Source organism: Staurois parvus, unplaced genomic scaffold, assembly GCF_062004578.1.
Source record: "Staurois parvus isolate SC_StPar_1 unplaced genomic scaffold, SC_StPar_1.0 ptg000006l, whole genome shotgun sequence".
Lineage (NCBI taxonomy): Eukaryota > Metazoa > Chordata > Amphibia > Anura > Ranidae > Staurois > Staurois parvus.
The window spans coordinates 16,883,210-16,894,513 of NW_028317802.1; positions in this window are offsets into that span (position 1 = coordinate 16,883,210).

Sequence of the window (11,304 nt, forward strand, 5' to 3'; positions counted from 1 at the left end):
CCAGGGTATTGTTAAGGCCTGGAACCCAAATTAAAAGTTTAAGGTTTAATCATTTTTTAGAATTCATGTTTCCAATGCTTTAGCTTTACATTATTAAAGTTTATAAGACCATTCCGTATAATAGTAAAATGTTAATTGTTAGTGTTATTCATGAGATGGAATTCAGCTCATACTACTAGTTCTGTCTTGCATAGTATCCTACATTCTACATTTTCTCTTGTGACAAGTGGTTCAGAGGGCTATATTTAAGTATAAGTCAAGTCAAAACTTTTTCTATAATCTTGAAGAGAGTGGGTAAAGATTAAAACCTTTGTTGGATATTACTGCTATATGGAAACTTTTCCTTAACTATTGTCAAGAGTTTCATCAGCTAGGAAGTGAGGGAAATTCTTTAAAAGGAACACAGACAGAAATAAAAAAAATCTGCAAGGTGTTCTTGCCTTCACTGATGCTACTGCAAAGTTTTAATTCTGACTATGTTGCTGTTTTATCTCTAGCTCTTTATCTGATGAAAGGCTTATCACCATGATTGTAAGTGCAAGAAAATCACCCTAGCTGAGTCCCAGATGGCAGTAAAAAACTGATAAAGGTTCTCACCTCTTCCAAAAACTTTAAAAAAGGATTTTTCTGAGCATTCAAGCTGGGATTATATGGAATCCCATTAGCTTGATGAAGGGTTGCATGGCAATCCACCCTATAGATTTGAGTAGCAGTGTGGTGAAATTATTTATTTGCAAAATTTTATAAGAAAAACACTTTTTTTTCAAAATTTTTGGACTTTTTCATTTATATAGCAAAAAAAAATAAAAATCCCAGTGGTGAATAAATACCACCAAAATAAAGTTTTATCTGTCTCAAAAAAATGCTAAAAAGTTCAGTATTGCATGACCACGCAATTGTCACTGAAAGCTGAAAATTGGCCTGGACAGGAAGGGGGTAAAAGTGTCCGGACATGAAGTGATTAAGGATTGTCATCACCATAACAAAAATAGCAGAACTCATAAAATCTACTTGATCCTGTAATTAAATTGCAGCATGAACATCCACCCTGATCTATTAAATTTTCCGCAATAGTCTTTTATACAGTAAGGTTACTGGTATTTTCTTTGGAAAAAATTTGCCTCTGTTGAATTTTCACTTTTTGGATTTGAAACAAAAAGTTATTCAAACTAAATATTTTAGGGAACAGTATGTTTTGTTAACTACATTGCATTTTTTTCTATCTCCTTTGTTTTCCTGTTGTGCTGGGGACACTGAAAGCTGTTCTTTTAGCCTTGTCATAAATTCAGTAATCGTGTTTGCACATCAGAGGATACTATGATGCAATTGTTAAACCAGCATGCTTTTGGGAGGATGTGTTGCAGTACACTTCTAAGTTTGTTATGTTAATGAGTTTCATGCAAAACCTATGAAAAAAATATAATTAGCTTGGCTAAATAAATGTCAAAAAAAGAAGTTGGGCAATGTGTTTTAAAATGACTCAGCAGCTGCAAGGTGGCAAAAAAGCCAGAAAGTGTCCTAGTAATGTAAAATTAGATGTAAAATGTTTGAAAGTATAATTGTCAGCATAATTCATATTCATCAGAAAAAGGAAAAAATGCATGCTTGGAATCAGTTGTTTGAAAAGCACCTCACTCATTTTGACCAGAGAGCTTCACTGTTGTTCAATATGCTCTTTCTTCATGCAGATCTGTTCATGAAGATGACATCAACCTTGTGGGCACTGCCAAGATATCAAATGTACTGGACTGTTTCTCATAGTATGTTCTCTGCTTATCTAACATATTGAATACTTGTAAGTCAGTACTTAAAGCTTTTATCTTGTGCTTGCTACAGAAAAAAACACACACACATAATGGCAGCTACATTCATATGCTAAAAAATTATACAAAAATAAAAAATTGTGCACTGCCTATGTGCTGAATAAATGTAAAATTATGAGCTGCTGCAGACACGTGTTATGTGTGTTAACATAAAAAAAACAAATAAATAAAGAAAATTGTCATGCTGCTAACAACAAACAATAAATCTATAGACAAACTCAAATGTGACTAAAGTGCAAGTCCAGTGCTGCAAGTCTTCAATATATGTGAATCACCACAGTGATCATAAAAGTCCAGTTTGACCCTTACCTTCTCACATGGACCTGTATGTGAACACATGTCAAAAAAGCATCTCCCCCATAAGTGGGGGTAACACATAACTGGCTCTCAGTGGGCAATCTTCCCTTATGAATCACCGCTGAACCTTCCAAATGGCACCTGATTTCAGTACAGCTGGGTCTGTGGCTAAAGCTGCTAGGTTTCCTGTGTCCAATGGGCCTTGATGGTCAATATTTCCAGGCAATCGGACACTTTTCCTCTACTTCTAGGCACTTTTCCTTCTTTGCTCTAATTAGCCACACAAAACATCCAACAAATCCGTCAAAAGGGAAGCTGTAGAGGAAGCTTGGATGAAAGAGATTGAGTTGTATCCTGTGCGCTCAGCGGTTTTCTATGGACTCCTAAGGCTCTGCGCTAGTGCTGCAAGATCCTCTCCTCTTCCTCTCGTACACTGCTAGAATCAGCTGACTCCTGTGCTCAGGAGGCAGCAGCATTGCATCCTGGGAGGACAGAGATGCGGGATTCTCTCACAAAATCCAGGACAGTAGGTATCTATACCACTGAAAATTTACTTGCACTACAATGTATTTCAGTGAGTTTTTAATGTAGAGCCCTTTTATTGATACTTTCACCCACACTATGAAAATTAGAATATAATGAAGAAACTGCTCTCACCAAACTAACCATTGAACCATAGTTTCCAACAGTCTGATTGAAAATCACTGATAAGTGTGATACTTGTATGTCAAAAAAGAAGGTGCAGTTCACACCAGTTGATTGAATCTAACCTCACTAGGGGCACCCTTAGACGGGTAAAGACTGCATTGTATGAAACGTCCATGGTGAGAGCTGTGGAATTGACAGAAAACCAGGAAAATTACCAAACTCATAATTAGAGATGAGCGAATCGAAGTAGCCGAAGTGGAATTCGAGTCGAATATCGGAAAAATTTCACGCGAATCGAAATTTTTCCGAAAATGGCGGCTGACATGTGCGGCGACGGAGCGGGGATGTCTGGGAAGGCGCGCAGACAAGGCGCGCTGACCCATAATGCATTCCTCAACGACATGTGATCGCATCAGCAGCCAGCCAGCTAGCACTGTGTAATGGTCGAGCTATAAATAGCGGCCATTTTGGAATTCTTCATTTGCCTGCAGTCATTGAACAGAGGCAGACTGCTCTGTATTAGGGACAGGGACAGAGTTAGGGCCACAGAAACGATACTTGGGGACAGAGAAACGATACTTAGGGACAGAGAACTATTACTCAGGGACACAGAATTGTTAATTAGGGCCACAGAATCGTTACTTAGGGACAAATAAACGCTAGTTAGGGCCACAGAATTCATACTCAGGGACAGACAGAATTGTTACTCAGTGCCAGAGAATTGTTACTTAGGGCCACAGAAACGTTATTAGGGCCACAGAATTGTTACTCAGGGACAGACAGAATTGTTACTGAGTGCCAGAGAATTGTTACTTAGGGCCACAGAAACGTTATTAGGGCCACAGAATTGTTACTCAGGGACAGACAGAATTGTTACTGAGTGCCAGAGAATTGTTACTTAGGGCCACAGAAACGTTATTAGGGCCACAGAATTGTTACTCAGGGACAGACAGAATTGTTACTGAGTGCCAGAGAATTGTTACTTAGGGCCACAGAAACTTTAGTTAGGGCCACAGAATTGTTACTCAGGGACAGACACAGAATTGTTACTGAGGGCCACAGAACTGTTACTTAGGGCCACAGAATTGTTACTCGCACAGACACAGAATTGTTACTCGCACAGACACAGAATTGTTACTGAGGGCCACAGAACTGTTACTTAGGGCCACAGAATTGTTACTCGCACAGACACAGAATTGTTACACAGGGACACAGAATTGTTACTGAGGGCCACAGAACCGTTACTTAGGGCCACAGAATTGTTACTGAGGGCCACAGAACTGTTACTTAGGGCCACAGAATTGTTACTCGCACAGACACAGAATTGTTACTCGCACAGACACAGAATTGTTACTGAGGGCCACAGAACTGTTACTTAGGGCCACAGAATTGTTACTCGCACAGACACAGAATTGTTACTCAGGGACAGACAGAATTGTTACTGAGTGCCAGAGAATTGTTACTTAGGGCCACAGAAACGTTATTAGGGCCACAGAATTGTTACTCAGGGACAGACAGAATTGTTACTGAGTGCCAGAGAATTGTTACTTAGGGCCACAGAAACTTTAGTTAGGGCCACAGAATTGTTACTCAGGGACAGACACAGAATTGTTACTGAGGGCCACAGAACTGTTACTTAGGGCCACAGAATTGTTACTCGCACAGACACAGAATTGTTACTCAGGGACAGACACAGAATTGTTACTGAGGGCCACAGAACTGTTACTTAGGGCCACAGAATTGTTACTCGCACAGACACAGAATTGTTACTCAGGGACAGACAGAATTGTTACTGAGTGCCAGAGAATTGTTACTTAGGGCCACAGAAACGTTATTAGGGCCACAGAATTGTTACTCAGGGACAGACAGAATTGTTACTGAGTGCCAGAGAATTGTTACTTAAGGCCACAGAAACTTTAGTTAGGGCCACAGAATTGTTACTCAGGGACAGACACAGAATTGTTACTGAGGGCCACAGAACTGTTACTTAGGGCCACAGAATTGTTACTCGCACAGACACAGAATTGTTACTCAGGGACAGACACAGAATTGTTACTGAGGGCCACAGAACTGTTACTTAGGGCCACAGAATTGTTACTCGCACAGACACAGAATTGTTACTCAGGGACAGACAGAATTGTTACTGAGTGCCAGAGAATTGTTACTTAGGGCCACAGAAACGTTATTAGGGCCACAGAATTGTTACTCAGGGACAGACAGAATTGTTACTGAGTGCCAGAGAATTGTTACTTAGGGCCACAGAAACTTTAGTTAGGGCCACAGAATTGTTACTCAGGGACAGACACAGAATTGTTACTGAGGGACACAGAACTGTTACTTAGGGCCACAGAATTGTTACTCGCACAGACACAGAATTGTTACTCGCACAGACACAGAATTGTTACTGAGGGCCACAGAACTGTTACTTAGGGCCACAGAATTGTTACTCGCACAGACACAGAATTGTTACTCAGGGACAGACAGAATTGTTACTGAGTGCCAGAGAATTGTTACTTAGGGCCACAGAAATGTTATTAGGGCCACAGAATTGTTACTCAGGGACAGACAGAATTGTTACTGAGTGCCAGAGAATTGTTACTTAGGGCCACAGAAACTTTAGTTAGGGCCACAGAATTGTTACTCGCACAGACACAGAATTGTTACTCAGGGACAGACACAGAATTGTTACTGAGGGCCACAGAACTGTTACTTAGGGCCACAGAATTGTTACTCGCACAGACACAGAATTGTTACTCGCACAGACACAGAATTGTTACTGAGGGCCACAGAACTGTTACTTAGGGCCACAGAATTGTTACTCGCACAGACACAGAATTGTTACTCAGGGACAGACAGAATTGTTACTGAGTGCCAGAGAATTGTTACTTAGGGCCACAGAAACGTTATTAGGGCCACAGAATTGTTACTCAGGGACAGACAGAATTGTTACTGAGTGCCAGAGAATTGTTACTTAGGGCCACAGAAACTTTAGTTAGGGCCACAGAATTGTTACTCAGGGACAGACACAGAATTGTTACTGAGGGCCACAGAACTGTTACTTAGGGCCACAGAATTGTTACTCGCACAGACACAGAATTGTTACTCAGGGACAGACACAGAATTGTTACTGAGGGCCACAGAACTGTTACTTAGGGCCACAGAATTGTTACTCGCACAGACACAGAATTGTTACTCAGGGACAGACAGAATTGTTACTGAGTGCCAGAGAATTGTTACTTAGGGCCACAGAAACGTTATTAGGGCCACAGAATTGTTACTCAGGGACAGACAGAATTGTTACTGAGTGCCAGAGAATTGTTACTTAAGGCCACAGAAACTTTAGTTAGGGCCACAGAATTGTTACTCAGGGACAGACACAGAATTGTTACTGAGGGCCACAGAACTGTTACTTAGGGCCACAGAATTGTTACTCGCACAGACACAGAATTGTTACTCAGGGACAGACACAGAATTGTTACTGAGGGCCACAGAACTGTTACTTAGGGCCACAGAATTGTTACTCGCACAGACACAGAATTGTTACTCAGGGACAGACAGAATTGTTACTGAGTGCCAGAGAATTGTTACTTAGGGCCACAGAAACGTTATTAGGGCCACAGAATTGTTACTCAGGGACAGACAGAATTGTTACTGAGTGCCAGAGAATTGTTACTTAGGGCCACAGAAACTTTAGTTAGGGCCACAGAATTGTTACTCAGGGACAGACACAGAATTGTTACTGAGGGACACAGAACTGTTACTTAGGGCCACAGAATTGTTACTCGCACAGACACAGAATTGTTACTCGCACAGACACAGAATTGTTACTGAGGGCCACAGAACTGTTACTTAGGGCCACAGAATTGTTACTCGCACAGACACAGAATTGTTACTCAGGGACAGACAGAATTGTTACTGAGTGCCAGAGAATTGTTACTTAGGGCCACAGAAATGTTATTAGGGCCACAGAATTGTTACTCAGGGACAGACAGAATTGTTACTGAGTGCCAGAGAATTGTTACTTAGGGCCACAGAAACTTTAGTTAGGGCCACAGAATTGTTACTCGCACAGACACAGAATTGTTACTCAGGGACAGACACAGAATTGTTACTGAGGGCCACAGAACTGTTACTTAGGGCCACAGAATTGTTACTCGCACAGACACAGAATTGTTACTCAGGGACAGACAGAATTGTTACTGAGTGCCAGAGAATTGTTACTTAGGGCCACAGAAACGTTATTAGGGCCACAGAATTGTTACTCAGGGACAGACAGAATTGTTACTGAGTGCCAGAGAATTGTTACTTAGGGCCACAGAAACTTTAGTTAGGGCCACAGAATTGTTACTCAGGGACAGACACAGAATTGTTACTGAGGGCCACAGAACTGTTACTTAGGGCCACAGAATTGTTACTCGCACAGACACAGAATTGTTACTCAGGGACAGACACAGAATTGTTACTGAGGGCCACAGAACTGTTACTTAGGGCCACAGAATTGTTACTCGCACAGACACAGAATTGTTACTCAGGGACAGACAGAATTGTTACTGAGTGCCAGAGAATTGTTACTTAGGGCCACAGAAACGTTATTAGGGCCACAGAATTGTTACTCAGGGACAGACAGAATTGTTACTGAGTGCCAGAGAATTGTTACTTAGGGCCACAGAAACTTTAGTTAGGGCCACAGAATTGTTACTCAGGGACAGACACAGAATTGTTACTGAGGGCCACAGAACTGTTACTTAGGGCCACAGAATTGTTACTCGCACAGACACAGAATTGTTACTCGCACAGACACAGAATTGTTACTGAGGGCCACAGAACTGTTACTTAGGGCCACAGAATTGTTACTCGCACAGACACAGAATTGTTACTCAGGGACAGACAGAATTGTTACTGAGTGCCAGAGAATTGTTACTTAGGGCCACAGAAACGTTATTAGGGCCACAGAATTGTTACTCAGGGACAGACAGAATTGTTACTGAGTGCCAGAGAATTGTTACTTAGGGCCACAGAAACTTTAGTTAGGGCCACAGAATTGTTACTCAGGGACAGACACAGAATTGTTACTGAGGGCCACAGAACTGTTACTTAGGGCCACAGAATTGTTACTCGCACAGACACAGAATTGTTACTCAGGGACAGACACAGAATTGTTACTGAGGGCCACAGAACTGTTACTTAGGGCCACAGAATTGTTACTCGCACAGACACAGAATTGTTACTCAGGGACAGACAGAATTGTTACTGAGTGCCAGAGAATTGTTACTTAGGGCCACAGAAACGTTATTAGGGCCACAGAATTGTTACTCAGGGACAGACAGAATTGTTACTGAGTGCCAGAGAATTGTTACTTAAGGCCACAGAAACTTTAGTTAGGGCCACAGAATTGTTACTCAGGGACAGACACAGAATTGTTACTGAGGGCCACAGAACTGTTACTTAGGGCCACAGAATTGTTACTCGCACAGACACAGAATTGTTACTCAGGGACAGACACAGAATTGTTACTGAGGGCCACAGAACTGTTACTTAGGGCCACAGAATTGTTACTCGCACAGACACAGAATTGTTATTCAGGGACAGACAGAATTGTTACTGAGTGCCAGAGAATTGTTACTTAGGGCCACAGAAACGTTATTAGGGCCACAGAATTGTTACTCAGGGACAGACAGAATTGTTACTGAGTGCCAGAGAATTGTTACTTAGGGCCACAGAAACTTTAGTTAGGGCCACAGAATTGTTACTCAGGGACAGACACAGAATTGTTACTGAGGGCCACAGAACTGTTACTTAGGGCCACAGAATTGTTACTCGCACAGACACAGAATTGTTACTCGCACAGACACAGAATTGTTACTCAGGGCCACAGAACTGTTACTTAGGGCCACAGAATTGTTACTCAGGGACACAGAACTGTTACTGAGGGCCACAGAACTGTTACTTAGGGCCACAGAATTGTTACTCGCACAGACACAGAATTGTTACTCAGGGACAGACACAGAATTGTTACTGAGGGCCACAGAACTGTTACTTAGGGCCACAGAATTGTTACTCGCACAGACACAGAATTGTTACTCGCACAGACACAGAATTGTTACTCAGGGCCACAGAACTGTTACTTAGGGCCACAGAATTGTTACTCGCACAGACACAGAATTGTTACACAGGGACACAGAACTGTTACTGAGGGCCACAGAACCGTTACTTAGGGCCACAGAATTGTTACTCGCACAGACACAGAATTGTTACTCGCACAGACACAGAATTGTTACTCGCACAGACACAGAATTGTTACTCAGGGACACAGAACTGTTACTGAGGGCCACAGAACTGTTACTTAGGGCCACAGAATTGTTATTCGCACAGACACAGAATTGTTACTCGCACAGACACAGAATTGTTACTCAGGGACACAGAACTGTTACTGAGGGCCACAGAACTGTTACTTAGGGCCACAGAATTGTTACTCGCACAGACACAGAATTGTTACTCGCACAGACACAGAATTGTTACTCAGGGACACAGAACTGTTACTGAGGGCCACAGAACTGTTACTTAGGGCCACAGAATTGTTACTCGCACAGACACAGAATTGTTACTCGCACAGACACAGAATTGTTACTGAGGGCCACAGAACTGTTACTTGGGGCCACAGAAACGTTAATCAGGGACACAGAATTGTTACTGAGGGCCACAAAACTGTTACTTAGGGCCACAGAATTGTTACTCGCACAGACACAGAATTGTTACTCGCACAGACACAGAATTGTTACTGAGGGCCACAGAACTGTTACTTGGGGCCACAGAAACGTTAATCAGGGACACAGAATTGTTACTGAGGGCCACAGAACTGTTACTTAGGGCCACAGAATTGTTACTCGCACAGACACAGAATTGTTACTCGCACAGACACAGAATTGTTACTGAGGGCCACAGAACTGTTACTTGGGGCCACAGAAACGTTAATCAGGGACACAGAATTGTTACTGAGGGCCACAGAACTGTTACTTAGGGCCACAGAATTGTTACTCGCACAGACACAGAATTGTTACTCGCACAGACACAGAATTGTTACTGAGGGCCACAGAACTGTTACTTGGGGCCACAGAAACGTTAATCAGGGACACAGAATTGTTACTGAGGGCCACAGAACTGTTACTTAGGGCCACAGAATTGTTACTCGCACAGACACAGAATTGTTACTCAGGGACACAGAATTGTTACTCAGGGACACATAATCGTTTAATTAAAGAGTATGTCAGACAACATGCAGAGGAGTGGCAGAGGAGGCAATGTTTTAGGAGCGAGCAGACGTGGCAGCAGAGGAAGGGGTCGAGGCAGCACTATTCGCAGCCAGAGGCCAGTGCTCCCGGTGTCATCCAGCGGTCGTGTCTCCACTGACAACCCTGCCGTCATCGATTGGTTGGCTCGGTCGTCTTCCTCTTCCCAGGTCACCTCTGACACCTACAGCCAACGGTCGGTGGGTACGTCAGACACAACCGTTAGTTGGCATGGCCCGGGACCAAGCCCACTGAAATCACGTGTCCTCTACCTGCCCCTGTCTTTTGGTGTTCCCTCACCAAGCGAAGTATCGCATGCTGTGGGCTCAGCCCCACTGTACAGTGAGGAAGAGCTAACAGAGGGCGGTCAGGAACGGGGGGAGACATCCGCCTTTTCAGCAGCCAGGCGAAGAAGTAGTGGCGAGGAGAGTGGCCCGGTAGCCGGTCTAGAGACAGGTCTGTCTCCTGACCCAGACGCAGCCGAGGGGGCTAGTAGTGAGGCGGAGACCCTACTTGATGATGAGGAGTCATCAGGCAATTTCTTCCGCATCATCAGGAGAAGAGGGTGGCAGCTTGGCAGTGAGCGAAACAGTCGGTGGGTTGCCCAGGAGACAGCAGCAGGGTCGCAGCAGTGTCAGTGGAGCCAAACGGCCACGGAGTAGAGCACCAGCTCCACTGCAGCCTACCACCACGGCCAGTAGTGGTGCCGATGTGCACGGAGGAAGCAGCAGTCAGCCAGCAGTCAGCCAGTGAGGAGTATCGGGGGCAAAGTTTCCTACTCGGCGGTGTGGCAATTTTTCGTCAAGCCGCCCGAGGAAGTAAACGTAGCCGTATGTCGACTATGTGGCCAGAAAGTCAAGCGTGGCCAGGGGGCCCATGTTGGGACTACAGCGTTGCGGCAGCATATGCAGCGTCGCCATTTGGTGGCCTGGGAAAACCGTGATAAAGATACGGCGGTTCTGCCCGCCCCAGCCCCCGCTCCATCACCCGCTCCGTTACTTGCTCCGTCACCCGACGTCAATCGCCCTCCATCAGCCAGTCAAGGCTCCAACACCTCTGCTGAGGGGAGTTGTCACTCGTTGGCATCTTCCGCTCGTTCAGATGCTCCTTCTCCTGCTACTCCTCTTCACGGATTCCGTCAGCAGTCTTTCTTGGAATCCGTTTCCAAGAGACAACAGTTTGCGAGCACGCACCCGACGGTGCAAAAGCTGAACGTCCTCCTGTCCAAGTTGCTGGTGCTGCAGTCCCTC